The following is a 19,788-nucleotide window of genomic DNA, read 5'->3' on the forward strand; positions in this document are numbered from 1 at the left end:
TGGAGAGTTTTGCCAATGGTAGGCAGCGATTGAAAAGTCGGGCAGTCCCGCCCCCCGATCGGGGATGACTGGTCACCAGGTGGGGTGTAGGGCGGGTGGTCAGAGTGGGTGATGGAGCCAGTCGAGAAGTCCCGGAGCCCACGGGTTGAGGCTGCCTCCCGAGTGCAGACCTTTCTGCCAGTCTCGAGCGATGGTCTCCAACCCGGATGTCTGGCTTTCCTGGTCGTGTGCCTCCGCCCGGCTACGGACGCCAGCTATGAAAGGCGGGGCTGGTTAGGATTTCGCTCTAACAGGTACACAGACACCGAGCACCTGCTGGGAAGAAGCCAGGCGCAAAAGGGAACCCCTGCCCTCCACATCGTGGTGCCAGATAAAATACAGGACGCCCAGTTAAATTTGAATTTCATGTAAACAACGATTATTTGTTATGATGTCGCAATTAATTTATGGGACATACTTATATTAAAAGAAGTATTACTGGTTATCTGAAATGCAGATATAACTGGGTAGCCTATATTTTGATTCGCTAAGTCTGGCAGCTCTACCTCCAAAGGCTTTCCAATCTACAAGGAGTCATGGGACAGAAAGTTAATTAATTACTTAATTTGTCCATTCACTCAGTTTCCAATCTGGGCAAGGTGTTCCATGAGGATGTATGAAGGCTAGACATAGTAATTAGACCAGGATCCTCCCCTTCCGCAGTTCATAGTCTTTTGCCTATGATGTGAGGCAAGAAGGGGCACACTATAGCGTCTCTAGGTAGAAAATGACGCCCCAGCTGGTGACCTTGAAAGGTGGAAATGATTTCATATCCAAGGATAGGAGATGGGGAGATTTTTTCAGTGAAAACTGTAGGTAAGGTGGGGAGAAAGCCCCGTCAGGTTGAGCATCAGTAATCAAATAAGAGATTATATGAGAGAGGAGGCACAGAGCTAAAACTTTCAGTTAGAGACATTGAGGATTTTAAATTGCACATAAGAGACCTACACTAAGGCATTTGAGCGTGATTTAGTGCACAAATGTAAAACAGATTTATTTTGGGGGGGGCGGGGAAGCCTTACTGTTTCTTCAGTTCCCAGTCTCCATTTTCTTCTTGGAGTTTCCTGAGGGTGAAAAAATGAGAGTGAGTTAAAAGCAGTGACCCCAGGAGTTCCCCAGGTAGCAGACTCACCCTAGGAAAACCTTGCCCAACTGAAAACTGAATCAGAAAGACACTCTCAAAGCCAGGTGTGGTGGCTCACTCCTGTAATCCCAGCCCTTTGAGAGGCCAAGGTGGGAAGATCCTTTGACGCCAGGAGTTGAAAACCAGCCTGGATAACATAGCGAGGCCCTGTCTCTTTATTATTAAAAAAGAAAGAAAGCAAAAAAAGAAAAACACTCCCTAAAAAGTTTGAACTTTCTAGAACACACTATGCTTACCAAAGCCACTCCCAATTTAGGGAATAGAGTCGATTTCCTCACCTATCATCAAGAAACAGGAAACTCTCAAACTTGCTTTGCCTCTAGAGAATTTGTACAAATGGGACTTTAGAGAACTCTGAAAGGAAGAAGAGAGATTTTTCCATTAGGAATGTGAAATTATTAGCACCAAAATGTCTAAAGCACCCCTCCAAAACGTCCACTCTAATGTGACTGACTCGAAAAAAATTAATCACTTGTGTTGTTGTTGTTGTTGTTGTTGTTGAGACAGAGTTTCCCTCTTGTTGCCCAGGCTGGAGTGCAGTGGTGAGATCTCGGCTCACTGCAACCTCCAACTCCCGAGTTCAAGCAATTCTGCCTCAGCTTCCCAAGTAGTTGGGATTACATGTGCGCACCACCATGCCCGGCTAATTTTTGTATTTTTGGTAGAGACGGGGTTTTCACCATGTTGGCCAGGCTGGTCTCAAACTCCTGACCTCAGGCGACCCACCCACCTCAGCCTCCCAAAGTGCCAGGATTACAGGCGTGAGCCACCACGCCCCGCTGAAAAAAATTAATCACTTTTAAAAATTCATTTTTAAGCATGATAAATTCACAATCTCTTCACACCAACTAAAGTTTCATTCTTTGTCCATCTTTCTGCATGTCTTAGAACAGGTTTTGAATCACAGGCCCTGCAAGAGCTTATCTAAACCTTATTTAGGGACATAATCAGCTAAAAGTGGAGCAGACCTCCTGCGGTTTCATCCAGCTTGAGGAAACAGAGAAAGGAGTGAATGTCGCTGTTCTTAAAGGAGTTCTAGTACATTCTTATTTCTTTGTATTTAAGGAAGAGGAAAAATTTTGTAAATGGACTGGAATATAAAATAAATCCCCACCCCCACCCCCATTTCCCCAGAAAACCTCGCAATCTTTCACACTCCATTTATATCTTGAGAAATAACATCCCTTTTTGAGCTAAGGGCGAATAGCTTATTCTTTACATCTAAGGACCCTTTTCACCTGAGGTCGCAAAGACGCATTGTTGTTCCTTACAGCCTTGGAATTTAGCAAGATAAACATTGTCGGAAGCCCTCTCCCTGTTTCATAGATTGAGAGATTGAAGCCTAGGGAAGGGCATATGTACTCAAGGTCATATTCTGAATCGTCAGCAGTTCTGCTTGGTGAATGCAGCCCTGCTGATTCAATCTTTAGCGCTCAGTAAACAACTGGTGATGTACGGTTAACTTTTCCACTGAAGCATTTAGAGATGGATATGTGTGTGGCAGGGTAATACAATATTTGAAGTTATGACCCCATTTGTTAGCCTAAAAGAAGCCTTTCTCCCCTCTCGCCCCAGGCCAAATAGGCAAGACTCCAGCCATCCGTTGCCCTGAGGGGAGGACTCTCAGGAGAACCAGAAAACAAATGTCAAATTCTTGGCTCTTGAGTTTCAAAACTAGAGGTCCCGATGCAAGATTTGAAAGAATACGTAATTCCATTTGCTCCCTAAGTCCCGCCCTCACCCCCCAATTAAGTCCAGCAGTGAGTTCTGAGTGATCCCAGAGTGAGCTCAGTAACATGAGCTGATCTCTGCAAATGAGACATCCCATCCAGGAGCCCTGTGGAGGCGAAGATCATGCCCCTCTCACAGACCATGCAGTTAAAATTAAGAATTTCTGTTCTTCAAAAGGTACTGTATACAGTATGGAAAGGTGTGGGGGAGGGCAGAGCAGCTTGACAGTGGAAAAACCCAACTAATACTATCTAGGTGAGGTGATCAAGGTCAACACCAACAGTAATCGGTCATGTTGACAGTGTGTGCCCTTGATGTGATACAATGATAATGGCAGGCACTTCACCTCTATGATCTTCCTCCCCCAAACCCATCACCCCAGTCAAATCATGAGAAAAACATCAGACAAATGCCAATAGAAGGGCATTCTACAAAATATCTGACCGCTGCTCCTCAGAGGTAATCAAAAACAAGGAAAGTCTGGGCCGGGTGCGGTGGCTCACGCCTGTAATCCCAGCACTTTGGCAGACCTAGGTGAGTGGATCACTTGAGGTCAGGAGTTCAAGACCAGCCTAGCCAAAATGGTGAAACCCCATCACTACCAAAAAATACAAAAATTAGCCAGGTATGGTGGTACATGCCTGTAGTCCTAGCTACTCAGGAGGCCAAGGTGGGAGAATCGCTTGAACCTGGGAGGCGGAGGTTGCAGTGAGCCAAGCTTGTGCCACTGTAATTTAGCCTGGGTAACAGAGTGAGACCCTGCTTCAAAAGAAAAAAAAAATTAGCCAGTCATGGTAGTGCACACCTATAGTCCCAGCTACTGGGAAGGCTGAGACAGGAGGATCACATGAACCCAGGAGGTTGAGACTGCAGTAAGTCAAGATCTCATCACTGCACTCCAGCCTGGGTGACAGAGGGAAACCCTTTCAAAAAAAAAAAAAAAAACAAAAACACAACAACCAGAAACTATATTTTTAAAGAATCCAGCATAGGTGACAAAAGTTTAAAGAAAAGCAAGGAAACGGTTACCATAAAAAATTCGAATAGTGATTACCTCCAGAGTGGAGGGGAGGAAGATGTGTCTGAAAGAGACATGCAGAAGTATTTGGGCATGCTGGTCGTTTCTGAGTGGTCGTGGTGGTTTTTACACTAGTGTTCATTTTGTGATTATCCATATTCTGAGCATTGAAATTGTATGTTCACTTGTGTGCTGTATTTTCCCGTAGAAAGGTTTTAAAAATCTAGTTTGCTTTTTTTGAGTCTTGAGAAGGCGCACTTCTTTTTCACTTGGTAGAAATTATTTGTATGTGGTTTCAATTTGTGTTTGCAGAATCTTGTGTTTACAAAACATGTCTTCAGTGAGTGTGGAAGTTTCCAAAGAAAGGCCAGTGTTGTGGTTGGCATGCTAACGGCTGTCTTCCAAGAGATAGTAGAGATGCTATCTCCTGTGGGAATTCACTATGAGGCAAAAGCCAGGCCTTGGCCTTCCAGCCTGAGAATCCTAATTCTATCAGCATCCCAGAGTTAATCCAACTGGGTGACATCAACCCAAAATAATAAGCTCATAAGATTTTAATGTTGCGAATAGCAATTTGTTCATTTACAGTGAGATATATAAGTACGTAGTAGTCTGCATATTCATGTCAACCTGGCTAGTGTATTCTCTCCAAAAATGCAAGTGACATAGGACTCTTTGAGTTACTCAGAATAGACTTGGTGAGTATACAATCAGAGCAAATATTTAACGCGTTAAACTCTGTTGTATCCATGTCCACATCTGGAACATACACACCAAGCAGACTGAATATTTGTTTCAGACTGACAGGGCACTATGATAAACCATATATTGGGGATGACTGCAAGGACCACACTTTGCCATTTATGATAGCTTCCCACTGTTTCCATGACCTCTACAGTCCTATCTGTACTTTTTTTTTTTTTTTTTTTTTTCTGAGGCAGACTTGCTCTGTCGCCCAGGCTGGAGTGCAGTGGCGCAATCTCAGTTCACTGCAACCTCCGCCTCCCGGGTTCAAGCGATTCTCCTGCCTCAGCCTCCTGAGTAGCTGGGATTACAGGTAGGCACCACCACACCCAGCTAATTTTTGTACTTTTGGTAGAGATGGGGTTTTACCATGTTGGCCAGGATGGTCTCAAACTCCTGGCCTCAAGTGATCCACCCGCCTTGGCCTCCCAAAGTGCTGGGATTACAGGCATGAGCCACTGTGCCTGGCCCTGTCTGTACTTTATGAGTCCATATGCCTGGCAGACTAAAGCAGGAGTGGTCACATGACCCAGACTGGGCCAATGGGCTTCTCTATCCTAGAATTCTGGGATTGAGGCCAAAAGATGCTAGTGATTCTTGTATGACAGTTGAACAGGGAGACCTGTGAATTACCATCTTTTGCCACATACTCAGAGGTGGAGAAGCTGGGCTGCAGAAAGAGAGGAGCAAAGCAAACATCCAGAGACAAGTAGACAGGAAAGACCAAATGTGCCTGCAATTCCTGCCAGCTCTAAAATTATTCTCTCATCCGTGAGGAGACTCAGCTGCATCCCCTGACTTAGAACTATGTGTGTTGGCCCAGAATTCTTATAACTCAACCTCCTCTTCTTTAAAAATTATTATTATTATTATTATATTTTGAGACGGAGTTTCGCTCTGTTGCCCAGGCTGGAGTGCAATGGCACTATCTCAGCTCACTGCAACCCCCGCCTCCTGAGTTCAAACAATTCTCCTGCCTCAACCTCCCGAGTAGCTGGGATTATAGGCACGTGCCACCATGCCCGGCTAATTTTTGTATTTTTAGTAGAGATGGGGTTTCACCATGTTGGCCAGACTGGTCTCAAACTCCTGACCCCAGGTGATCCACCACCTCTGTAAAAATTATTTTTAATTGTAATAAAATACAGGTAACATAAAATTGACCATCTTCACCATTTTAACTGTACAGTTCAGTGGCATTAAGTACATTCACATTGTTGTGCAGCCATCACCACAGTCTATCCCCAGAACTCTTTCATCTTGCAAATCTGAAACTCTGTACCCATTAAACAAGAATTCCCCATTCCTTCATTACCCTACACCCTGGTAACCACTGATCTACTTTCTGTCTCTATAAATTTGACTACTCTAGACACCTTGTGTAAGTGGAATCATACAGTATTTATCTTTGTGTGACTGGCTTATTCCACTTAGGAAAAAAAAAAAAAATTCCTCAAGGTTCTTTCCTGTTGTGGCATGTGTCAGAATTGTCTTCCTTCTTCAGACTGAATAGTATTCTGTTGTAGGGATACAATACATTTTGTTTATCCATTCATCCGTGGATGGGCACCCTCCACCTTTTTGTATTGTGAATAATGCTGCTATGAACATGGGTGTACCAATATCTCTTTGAGGCTGGACGTTGTGGCTCACACCCGTAATCCCAGCACTTTGAAAAGCTGAGGTGGGCAGATCACTTGGACCCAGGAGCTCGAGACCAGCCTGGGCAACATGGTAAAACCCTGTTTCTACCAAAAATACAAAAAAACAAAACAAAACAAAAAACCAACAACATTAGCTGGGCGTGGTGGTGGGCACCTGTATTCTCAGCTACTTGGGAGGCTGAGGTGGGAGAATCGCTTGAACCTGGGAGGCGGAGGTTGCAGTGAGCCGAGGTTGCACCATTGCACTCCAGCCTGGGTGACAGAGTGAGATCCTGTCTCGAAAGAAAGAAAAAAAAAAAGAAATCTCTTTGAGATCCTGCTTTCAATTATTTTGAGTATTTACCCAGGAGTGGAATTGCTGGGTCATATGGTGTCTGGAGCTGCCATTTCATGTTGCTATAATAGAATACCACAGACTGGATAATTTATGAAGAAAACTATTTCTTTCTTACAGTGCTGGAGGCTGGGAAGTCCAATATCAAGGTGCTGGCATCTAGCGAGGGTCTTTTTGCTGTGCTATCCCATGGCAGAAGGCAAGAGGGAGACAGAGAGCAAGAGAGCAAGAGAGGTCCAAACTCGCTTTTTAAAACAAGCCCACTCTTGAAATAATTAACTCACCCCCTCAATAACAACATTAATCCATTCATGAAGGCAGAGTTCTCATGACCTACTCACCTCTTAAAGGACCCACCTCTCAACACTGTTGCATTGGGGATTAAGTTTCCAACGCATCAACTTTAGGGGACACATTTAAACCATAGCATGTGGTAAGTCTGTTTTTAATTGTTTGAGGAACTGCCATATTATTTTCCTTAGAGGCTGCACCATTTTACAATCCCATCAGCAGTGCACAAGGGTTTCATTTCCATTTCTTCACATCCTCAGCAACACTTGTTATTTTCTCGGTTTTTTTTGGTTTTCTTTTTCTTTTCTTTTTTTTTTTTTTTTTGATAGTAGCCGTCCTAATGGATGTGACATCAACCTTCCCTTTTGCATCAGCTGGTTTGATTGGGTGTCTGGGGGCTTGTAACCAAAATATTTTTGGCTAAAATGAGCATGTTCTCATCTGGACACTGCTTGCTTATTCTTATTCTTATTCTTATCCTTATTCTTATCCTTATTCTTTTCTCAGGCTCCTTATATACTTCCACTGACAAACCTCACCTTCTGATGAGTACAAACTTTTCTTAAGATCTGTCAGCATTTTTTTTTTTCTTTTCTTTTTTTGAGACAGTCTTGCTCTGTTACCCAGGCTGGTGTGCAGTGGCATGATCCTGGCTCACTGCAGCCTCCACCTCCCCAGTAGCTGGGATTACAGGCATGTGCCACCACGTCCAGCTAATTTTTGTATGTTATAGTAGAGACAGAGTTTCTGCCATGCTGGCCAGGCTGGTCTCAAACTCTTGGCCTCAAGTGGTCTACCCGCCTTGGCCTCCTAAAGTGCTGGGATTACAGGTGTGAACCGCTGCGCCTGGCCTGAATTTTTTTTTTTTTTTGAGACGGAGTTTCACTCTTATTGCCCAGGCTGGAGTGCAATGGTGTGATCTTGGCTCACTGCAACCTCCACCCCCCGGGTTCAAGCCATTCTCCTGCCTCAGCTGCCGGGCTAATTTTTGTATTTTTACTAGAGGCGGGGTTTCACCATGTTGACCAGGCTGGCCTTGAACTTCTGACCTCAGGTGATCCACCTGCCTCAGCCTCCCAAAGTGCTGGGATTACAGGTGTGAGCCACGCGCCTGGTCTGAGATTTTTTTTTAATTAGAGATGGAGTCTCACTTTGTTGCCAAGGCTGGTCTCAAACTCTCGGGCTCTAGCAATCCACCCTTCTTGGCCTCCTAAAGTTCTGGGATTACAGGTGTGAGCCACCGAGCCTGGCCTTACTTGATATATCTTGTTTTCCTGACTAAACCCTGACCGAGGCAGAGGACAAACCTATTTCCAAGTTTTAGTGGGCACTTCATCTCATTGAGCCACTGGATACTGACTTCAGTGACTCTGGGATTTTCCCAACTCCCCTGAAAAAACCTAATCGAATGCAGTGTGTCTTCTGACTCTGTGATAATAGAAGTCAGAATATTCAGTATCTCTGAAGGTGAGGGAGGCCGACTTGAAGGGCATAAGGGAACTGTCTGGGGTTCCGGAAATGTTCTGTGTCTTGATCTAGGTGGTGGTTACATGAGGGATAGACATAGGTGAAAATGCAACAAGTTGTCCACTTAAGACTCATGCAGGTTGGAGTTGTTAGCTGTGTGAAAGGGAAAAAAAAGATGTAAGCATGTTACCATATCAAATTGTATCTAAAAAGTTTCAAAAGTAGGGTATTCTCAGTTTGCCCCTAGGGGATGAGTGTATTTAAACTCGCATGAATAGGAAACATTATTTGTGAATTTGTTCATCCACCTATTCATTCATCCCTTTATTTAATGTTGTGTGTTTACAATGCACTGTGTGAACACTGGGCCCTGCTAACTTCAGAGCTGAATCTTAGGGAAAAAACTGAGAATGTATGTCCCATCGGAAGGGGTAAAGAAGAAAAAGCTTATTTCCACATGGTTCAGCTCCAAGTTAGCAGGGCCCAATGTACACAGAGTACATAAGCACACAGCAATGGATGAAGGAATGAATGAATGAGTGAATGAATAAATTAACGAATAATGGTTTCTATTATCAGTAAGTATGAAATGGAGGGAACTTTCTGGGAGTAAAGGGATCACAGTAAGTTCAATTTCCAGATGTCAGAGGCATTTGAACCAGAGTGACTCCATCTTGAATGGGGCTGGGTAAAATAAGCCTGAGACCTACTGGGCTGCCTTTCCCAGAGGATTAGGCATTCTCAGTTACAGGATGAGGTAGGAGATCCGCACAGGATACAGGTCATAAAGACCTTGCTGATGAAGCATGCGGTAAAGAAGCCTGCCCAAACCAAGATGGTGATGAAAGTGACCTCTGGTCATCCTCACTGCTCGTTACATGTTAATTATAATGCATTAGCATGCTAAAAGACACTCCCACCAGCACCATGACAGTTTACAGATGCCATGGCAATGTCAGGAAGTTACCCTATATGGTCTAAAAGGGGAAGGAACCCTCAGTTCCAGGAATTGCCCACCTCTTTCCTGGAAAACTCATGAATAATCCACCCCTTGTTTAGCATGTAATCAAGAAATAACTATAAGTACTATCAGTTGGGCACCCCAAGCTGTTGCTCTGCCTATGGAGTAGCCATTCTTTATTTCTTTACTTTCTTAACAAACTTGCTTTCACTTTATGGACTCGCCCCAAAGTCTTTCTTGCGCGAGATCTAAGAACTCTCTCTTGGGGTCTGGATCTGGACCCCTTTCCGGTAGCACAGATAAGTAAAAAACCAAAGACAGGGCAAGATTTCATCTCTGCTACAACTCTTTTTAAGACAGAATCTCTGGAGCTGACAGGAGCTGGTTGGGGTGCTTGATGTTGTGAGCAGTTCCTCTATTTCCTCCCACCAGTTCCCCTTCTGTCTCTTTTGCCTTCCCCATTCCGCTTTTAACCCATGTTTCAAAAAACCACAGCCTGATTCCCTTTCCTTCCAGCATGTTGCTGCTCACCTTCCTTTTCTATAATGGGCTGCTGATTACTGCTGTGGAAATTCCCCTACCCCTGGGAAGTGGCTGTCGTGTGGGCTCTCAAACCTGCCTGACCACCCTTTCTCCTGCCCCACTCACTGCTTCCTCCCTTCCTCCCCATCCCTGCAGCTGTTTAAAGCTTCCAGCAATGTCTTCAAGCCCCTCCCTCCTCTAGGGAGACCACACTCCAGCTTCCCCCAGTTATTGAGCGTCGTCCTGCTGACCATAGGGGAAAGAGTCTAGACTCGGGAGTGTGAATTGGTCATTACGGATCCATTACCAGCCTCAGGAAAACAACCGTGCTCCCTCTTCTTTCATCACCTCTGGAAGCTACTTCCCCTTCTTTATGAATGCGATGACTTATTAATGAAAAATCTCCAGTCTCTAGATACCCTTCCTCATCCCCAGGAGGGCCATTCCAGGAACCCTGCACCTAGTGGCCTGCGGGAGCACCTTGCACTGACCCGCTCTTGGGTATTAGGGAGAGCCTCCAGAGGAGCATGGAAGCCTGGCTTCGCATTGTTATTGGCCTCACCCATTTCTTCTGCACAGATCTTGAGTTCCGTGTGCACTAGGTGTGGCGCTGGGGATGAGGAGAGAAGAGTGCCTCAGACTGAGCCTTCGTCCTGGAGAAGCTTACAGCCCCATGTTCCTAACTCTCCTGGTGTTCAGACTTCTCATCCTGCATTTGCTCTCTCCTTCATCCACAGTTCAGCTTTCCACTTGGTGCCTGGTTCAACTTTCCAGTTAGAATTTGTTTGAATGAGCTTTTTATTTTAGAATAGGTCTCAATTTATAGACAAGCCACAAAGATAGTGCAGAGAATTATCATATAGTCTACATCCAACTTTCCCCTATTGTTAACATGATGCATTAGTGTGGTATATTTGTCAGAACCAATATTAATGTGTTAATAATAAAGTCCATACTTTATTTATTTATTTATCTATTTATTTATTTATTTGAGACGGAGTCTCGCTCTGTCTCCCAGGCTGGAGTGCAGTGGCCCGACCTCGGCTCACTGCAAACTCCACCTCCTGGGTTCCAGCAATCCTGCCACCTCAGCCTCCTGAGTAGCTGGGATTGCAAGTGCCTGCCACCACGTCCAGCTAATTTTTGTATTTTTAGTAGAGAAGGGGTTTCACCATGTTGGCCAGGCTGGTCTCAAACTCCTGACCTGAAGTGATCCACCCACTTCGATCTCCCATAGTGCTGGGATTATAGGCGTGACCCACCGTGCCCAGTCACCCAAGTCCATACTTTATTTAGATTTCCTCAGTTTTTACCTAATCCAGCTGGAGTTTTGATTCATTTCCTTCCTCTCTTCTCCTGAACTGCCTTGACTTGGGCATGGATGTTCCCCACCTAATGGCCCCCTGCCCTCCTCCACTCCTTCCTATCCACAGTTCTTTCTGCCCCAGCTCTATCGCTTGCAGTTACCACACCAGCAGACGAGTCTCAATTCTGGAAGCCCCAGTGACCTGAAGTGACACTTGTACCTGAACCCATCACAGTGTTTCCTGCAACCATTGCGTTTTCCCCTCTTGTATTAATGTTAAATTTAGTTGTATTAAATTTTACCAAATTGGAATGGTCTTATACACACTTGGCTTCATCAGAAATGATTTGGTTGCAAGTGACTCATTCGGTCCCCTTGAGACCTCAACAAAAAGTGGGTCCTTTACTGGCAGGATACCAGGGTATCTAACAACAATGTGGGGTAAAGAGCTGGTAAGACATGGACTCTGTTATCCAACTGCCTGTGTGACCTTGGATCAGTTACTTTACCTTTCAGTGCTCAGTTGCCTCATCTGTAAAATGGGGTTGATAATGGTATTGACCCCATAGGTCGTGTGAGGGTTACATGAGTTAACATGGGCAGAGTGCTTAGGACGGTACTTGGCTAGAGAACACCCCATCATCCTGACCTATAATAATGATGAAGATGGGTCAGGCATGGTGGCTCACGCCTGTAATCCCAGCACTTTGAGAGGCCGAGGCGGGTGGATAGCTTGAGCTTAGGAGTTCGAGACCAACCTGGGCAACATGGTGGAACCTCGTCTCTACAAAAACACAAAAAAAATCCAGGCATGGTGTGCACACTTGTAGTCCCAGCTATCAGGGAGGCTGAAGTGGGAGAATCACCTGAGCCCTGGAGGTCAAGGCTACAGTGAGTCATGATCATGCTACTGCACTCCAGCCTGGCAGACAGAGTGAGACTCTGTCTCAAAAGAAAGAAAAAAGGAAAGAAAGAAAGAAAGAGAGAGAGAGAAAGAAAGAAAGAAACAAACAAACAAACAACAACAATAACAACAAAAATCTTAGTGGCTTCAAGCAACAATATCCATTTGTTATCTCTCAGGGTCTATGTGATCAGGAATTTGACAGCAGCTTGGCTGGGTGGCACCTGGCTTGGGGTCTCTCAGTGCCCCTGCAGTCAGATGGTGGCTGGAGGTGGTGTCATCTTTAAGGTTTCCTCACTCACATGCCTGGCACCTGTTCTGGAAAGACTCAAACATCTAGGGGCTGGAAGTGTCGGGGCATATTGGGCAACTCTGTCTCTATTTCTACAGGACCTCTCCACACGTGGACATTCTAGCAGGTGGCTTCAGGGTAATCAGATGGATTCCATGGAAACTCTGGACTCCAAAGGCTCAGGTGTGTGTCCCCAAAAGGAGAAAAGCAGGTGGAAGCCATAGCACCTTTTATGACCTAGCTTTAGAAAGTCACTGAGCATCACTTCCTCTGTATTCTACTGGTCAAGGCAGATATAAGGGGATGCCCAGGTTCAAGGGGAGGGAACACGGACCCCCCCACCCATCAGCAGAGGCTTGTCAAAGTCACATTGTAAGAAGAGCCTGTGGGTTAGGATATTTATTGGTGTGGCCATCTTTGGAAAATACAATCTGCCATAGGGGTTTGCATATAGGTAGGGAGACAATGGCTGTCATAGCTAATGGAATACTATTTTACCCAACAATATATTATCAGCATCTCATCACATAATTATTCTGCAACATCACTTTATAAAAAGTTTTTATTTTTAAAATTTATGTTACCAAAGTAATGCGTAGTTGTGAAAACAAACCTCAAAATACAGAAATGCATAAAGAAAAACGTGGGCCAGGTGCAGTGGCTCATGCCTGTAATCCCAGCACTTTGGGAGCCCAAGGTGGGCGGCTCTCTTGAGGTCAGGAGTTCAAGACCAGCCTGGCCAACATGGTGAAAATACATCTCTACTAAGAATACAAAAATTAGCCAGGTGTGGTGGTGCATGCCTGTAATCCCAGCTACTAGGGAGGCTGAAGCAGGAGAATTGCTTGAACCTGGGAAGTGGGCAGAGGTGGATCATGCCACTGCACTCCAGCCTGGGCGGCAGAGCAAGACTCCATCTCAAAAAAAAAAAAAGAAAGAAAGAAAGAAAGAAAAAAGGAAAACATGGAGGGATTCTGTTATCTCTTCCCTCTCTAGAGGTAAAAATAAGTTCTATATTGGTCTATACTTTCTGCTATACCTATTCAGTCATATATATAATTTTTAATTTTTTTAAGAAAAATATCACATTACACATTCTTGCTTATTTTACTTTAAAATGTCTCAGCAGCTGGGTAAGGTGGCTCATGCCTGTAATCCCAGCACTTCGAGAGCCTAGGGCAGGAAGACTGCTTGAGGCCAGGAGTTCAAGACCACCCTGGTCAACATAGTGAGATCCTGTCTCTCTCTAAAAAAAAAAGATAAAATATCTCAGCTACCATGCCATGTCAGGAAGTATATAGGTGCATCGTATTCTATTGTCTGTGTAATGGTGTCTGTAATATACAGATAGTGTATTAGCAATGTGTGTTACTGTAGTTACCTTAAGCTACCCTCTTGGAACAGTCAGTTGCCCTTTACAGGTGTTGCCAGATATGTTGCTAATGAGCATAATGAATGTTCAAGTCAATCTGCACAATGGCTATTAGAAATAGGCTCTTATTGTTGAATTAAGAAGTATTCAAGGTATATGGATTGGCTGTGCGCTATGTTAGAGATCCTCCTCACCCTTGCACAACCAAGGTGATTGAATCTAGATGGGCATGTGGCCCATGCTCAGTATCACCTAAGGCTAGATGTCCAATAAGGCCTTTGTCCAGCCATGAATTTGGACGTTCTGGTTGCCTGATTCCACCTACAAGGCTAAAGGAATCCTGTTTTCAGAACACTGTAGCCTTCGCCGCAAATGAACCTTGCATGAAGGACCAAGAGCTGGGTTTGAGTCCATCAAAGAGGTTGTACAATTGTTGTGCCTGCTTGTTAATATATTTGGCCAATTTGGGCCTGAAACTTGCTTTTGTTCTAACCCACTAGAAAGGTGGGGAATAAGTAGGCTCCACTTACTTTGGACTATTGGTGGCTGCAGAGAGCTTCCATGTGTGCCTGACCAAACTGGCCTAAGTCACTTCACAACATAATCAGCGTATCATAACTTATTTTTCCAAACCCATTCCAACAGACATTTAAATTGCTTCCAGTGTTTTGTCTTTACATGAAATGCTGCAGTACTATCCGTTTCACAAAATGTCTGCAAAAATCTTTTTAATACTTGCAAAATATTTTTGTATTTTAGAGTTTTTTTTTCTTTTTTTGAGATGGAGTCTCATTCTGTCACCCAGGCTGGAGTGCAGTGGCGCAATCTCAGCTCACTGCAACCTCTGCCTCCCAGGTTCAAGAGATTCTCCTGCCTCAGCCTCCCAAGTAGCTGGGACTACAGGTATCTGCCACCACACCCGGCTGATTTTTGTATTTTTAGTAGAGGCAGGATTTCCCCATATTGACCAGACTGGTCTCGAACTCCTGACCTCAAATGATCCACCCACCTCTGCCTCCCAAAGTGCTGGGATTACAGGTGTGAGCCACTGCACCTGGCCGTATTTTAGATTTTGGCAGAATCTAGATTTGAACTCAGATCTGATTGATGTCTTTTCCAATACTTCCAGACAGAATTTTCTGGAAGATTGAACCTGGGGGTGCCAGGGGTTAATTGTGGATGTTCCTATTTGGGGATTCTATCCCAGAGCTCAACTGACTTTTCACTTCTCTAGCTCAGTTTAAAATGATTTCCCACCCTTGTTACAAGAATGTTTTTCTGAACAAACACACAAGAAATCTTGTTACAAATTAATTTTCAAACCCAGGAAGGTAGAAAGCTTAGATTGTTCAGTACATGGAGTTAAATATAACCTCATGCACCAAGCAATACATATAACGCCCTAATTAATAATTCAGAGCATTAAGTGCATTGTGGGAAGATGTCATGTCTGCAGTGCCTGTTTGTGGGAAAATTTGCCACCTTAACTGCATTACTCTCACTTTCTACCCACCAACCAAAAAGAAACCAAAGACATTTGCCAAGAAGTGGCAAGCATATGTTAATGACAAAAGGCAAGAATAGTATTATTCTAATTTACCAGTTATAGTGTCACTGAATAGAGAAGGGCTTCTTTAAATCCAGTCTTCTGAGACAATGGAGATTTTGATGTGGATTTTTGCCTCCATTACAGTGTTTTATAGTCTGTGTTCCTAAGAACTGGGTCAGATTTTGCAGTAGGTCTGTGATTTATTTGAACAGCCTGATACTTGCATTCCTAGGCAAGCAATATATATAATGCCATTTTAATACTGGAGTTTTTAAGTTAGAGTTTTTTTTTTTTTTTTTTTTAGTTGAGCTAACAACTCACCCCCCAATACTGTGCATTCTATACATAGCTCAATGTAACTTAATTTTTTTCTAAATGAATCCATCTGTGATTTCCCCTCTTGCAGACTCAGTCTTTTTCTTTTCTTTTCTTTTCTTTTTTGTTTTGAGACAGAGTTTCACTCTTGTTGCCCAGGCCAAAGTGCCATGGCGCGATCTCAGCTCACTGCAACCTCTGTCTCCCGGGTTCAAGCAATTCTCCTGCCTCAGCCTCCCGAGTAGCTGGGATTACAGGCATCCACCATCAAGCCCAGCTAATGTTTTGTATTTTAAGTAGAGAGGGAGTTTTACCATGTTGGCCAGGCTGGTCTTGAACGTCTGACCTCAGGTGATCCACCTGCCTCAGCCTCCCAAAGTGCTGGGATTACAGGCGTGAGCCACCGTGCCCGGCTAGACTCAGTCTTTTTCACTCCACACATATCGTCTCCCTCATCCTGAGCCAGCCAAAAGTAAGTTGTATCTTTTCTGATCCTTTGGGGTATTTTATTATTCTTTATCTTACACAGCAGGATGCCTCCTTTAGTTGGAACTTTAATTTATTTCTAAGCAAAAGAATTTACTTGTTAAAAGCTGTCTGGGTCCTGTTCATAAGTTTATTCAGTACGGTTACAGTCATGCACCATATAATGATGTTTTAATCCACAATCCAGACCGTATATATGAAGTTGGTCCCATAAAATCATACCATTTACTGTGCCTTTTCTATGTTTAAATACACAAATACTTACCATTGTGTTACAGTTGCCTACAGTATTCAATACAGTCACATGCTGTATAGGTTAGTAGCCTAGAAGCAATAGGCTACACCATACAGTCTAGGTCTGTAGTAGGCTATCTAGGTTTGTGTAAGCACACTCCATGATTTCGCAGAATGATAAAATCGCCTAACCATACATTTCTCAGAACGTATCCCCATTGTTATGTGAGGCATAACTGTATTTGTAAGTGGCATGTAAACCAACCAGAGTCCACCAACAAAATACTTTCAGTTAAGTAGCTTAGAATACATTTATACTTCGGAATACACTGTACTTTGAAGCTATAATAAGAACAGAAAGCTCTATGGATCAATTGTAGATATATTGTTAAGTGAAAAAAAAAGTAGCACAACATTTTGTATTGTATAACACCATTTATGTAAAAAGGGGTGGAATAAATAGAGATATGTGTATATTTGCTAGTATATACATAAAATAACTCTGAAGGAAACACACAAAAAACTGATCGAATTGGTTGCTTCCGGGAAGAAAATATGGGTGGCTGAGGGCAGGAGTGGGGAGACTATATATCTTTTGTTACTTTGTGAATTTTGAACCACGCAAATGTACTACCAGTTCAAAAAATAAAGGAACATGGCTGGGCACGGTGGCTCATGCCTATAATCCCAGTACTTTGGGAGGCCAAGGGGGTGGATCACTTGAGGCCAGGAGTTTGAAACCAGCCTGGGCAACATGGTGAAATCCTGTCTCTACCAAAAATACAAAAATTAGTTGGGCATGGTGGCACGTACCTGTAATCCCAGCTACTCTGGAGGCTGAGGCAGGAGAATCGCTTGAACCCAGGAGGCGGAGGTTGTAGAGAGCTGAGATTGTGCCACTGCACTCTAACCTGGGCAGTAGAGTGAGACTAAGTAGCAAACAAAAGGAAGGCAAAACAACAACACAGGCTGTCTAGGAGGAGGTAGCAGATCACCTTGGAGCTGACCTTGGTCCACCCCTCTTACGGCTGTAAATCTTACTGGCAACAGACAACCGTTGGCCCCGGGGAGGGGTAGAGCAAGATCTTTCTTTGTGTCTCGATATAACCTGTTTCTCCTAGTAACCGTTGGTACACAAAGACTATCCCAGAGCAAGTTTTTGTGAGGGGTCAAAGAGATTCCTGAGATTAGAGAATTCAGGGTCTGACCCTCTCTGATGGGTGGAGAAGGGTCTTGGTGGGCTCAGCTGCCAGACAGGGGACATGGGAACCCTTGGGGAACTCATCAAGCAGGAAGAAGCTGGACGAAGCTCAACATCGGGGTACGGATTGTTGTTGGGAAAGGCAGGTTTTGAGACAGAGTTTCGCTCTTGTCACCCAGGCTGGAGTGGAGTGCAGTGGTGTGATCTCGGCTCACTGCAACCTCCACCTCCTGGGTTCAGGCGATTCTCCTGCCTCAGCCTCCTCAATAGCTGGGACTACAGATGTATGCCACCATGCTGGCTAATTTTGTATTTTGAGTGGAAACGGGGTTTCATGTCGTTGGCCAGGGTGGTCTTGAACTTCTGTCCTCAGGTCATCCGCCCACCTCGGCCTCCCAAAGTGTTGGTATTACAGGCGTGAGCCACTGTGCCCAGCCAGGAAAGGCAGATTCTTATCGAGGGTGTGTTGGGGCTGCTGCTGCAACCCCTCAGACGTGTTGTGGAAACAAGAGCTGAGTGTTTCAGGGAAAAGCAAGGAGCCATACACTTGGGATCCCAGCTCTTGGTGCCTCATCCCAGGGGTCCCCCAAGGGAGGAGTCAGCCTTCCTTGGAGAGCTTTTAGGGCCTGGACAGGTGCTGGGCTGCAGTGAAGTAGGATGGCTGGACAGAAAAAGACTACTGGTTTTTATCAACAAAACTCAGGGACAGTCCAGGTGCTGTGGCTCAGGCCTGTAATCCCAGCACTTTGGGAGGCCAAGGCAGGAGGATTGCTTGAGGCCACGAGTTCAAGATCAGCCTGGGCAACATAGCAAGACCCTGTCTCTACAAAAAATAAAAAAAAATAACTGGGCATAATAGTGTGCCTGTAGTCCCAGCTACTCAGGAGCTTGAGGCAGGAGGATCACTTATGCCCAAGAGTTCAATGTTGCAGTGAGCCATGGTCACATCACTGCACTCCAGCCTGGGTGACAGTGAGACCTCATTCAAAAAAAAAAAAAGTGACAGTAACCATTAAGGTATTATTGTTAATGATTTTGGGGGCAATATTGATACTACAGTTATGTTTACAAGGATTCTTTTTTGTTTTCGAGATGGAGTCTCGCTCTGTCGCCCAGGCTGGGGTGCAGTGGCGCAATCTCAGCTCACCGCAACCTCTGCCTCCCTGGTTCAAGCGATTCTCGTCCCTCAGCCTCCTGAGTAGCTGGGATTACAGTTGCGCCCCACCATGCCCAGCTAATTTTTGTATTTTTAGTAGAGACAGGGTTTCACCATGTTGTCCAGGCTGGTCTTCAACTCCAGCCTCAGGTGATCCGCCCGCCTCAGCCTCCCAAAGTGCTGGGATTACAGACACGAGCCACGGTACCTGGCCTAAGGATTCTTTCTCTTTAAAAGACACATGCTGAAGTATTTGTGGGTTAAAAAATATGATGTCTGGGATTTGCTTCAAAACACCCAGTAGGCTAGCCAGGCATGGTGGCATGTGCCTGTAGTCCCAGCTATTCAGGAGGCTGAGGCAGGAAGATCACTTGAGCCCGGGAGGTCGAGGCTGCAGTGAGCTGAGATTGCACCACTGCACTTCAGCCTGGGCAATAGAGTGAGAACCTGTCTCAAACAAAACAAAACAAAACAAAACAATCCAGTAGAAAGTGAGGTACAGATGAAACCAGATTGGCTATAAATTGATGCTAGTTATTCTGGGTGATGGGTTCATGAGGATTCACTATACTATTTTCTCTCCTTTTGTGTAAGCTTGAAAATGTTAAATGTTGAGGCAGGGCATGGTGTTGAAAAAACAAAAGTCATGTGAACCTATTTAATCCCAAACTGGTAAAATCTGTCCTATTAAGTACCCTTTTGGATTATTTGTTCCTGAGCTCTTTTGATCTTTTTTTTTTTTTTTTTTTTTTTTTTTTTTTTTTTTTTTTTTTTATCTCTCTAGCTCTAGGTCAGCTCCCTGAAGTGAAGAACTTGTCTTGAACATCTTGCTCTCTCAGCACCCAAGTTTGTTGCTGGGCACGCTGAGGCAGTAGAGGATAGTGATTAAGAGTTCGGGACGCTTACCACCACTCAAATCTGAGCATGGCCACTGAGTAACGGGGCAGATTCCTTAGCTTCTCTATGCCTCAGTTTCCTCACTGTAAAGAAGATAATGTACCCCAAAGGCTGTTGTAAGGATCAGATGAGATAATAGATAAAGCTTATAGCATAGTGCC

This window comes from Macaca nemestrina, chromosome X (genome assembly GCF_043159975.1).
Source record: "Macaca nemestrina isolate mMacNem1 chromosome X, mMacNem.hap1, whole genome shotgun sequence".
Taxonomy (NCBI): domain Eukaryota; kingdom Metazoa; phylum Chordata; class Mammalia; order Primates; family Cercopithecidae; genus Macaca; species Macaca nemestrina.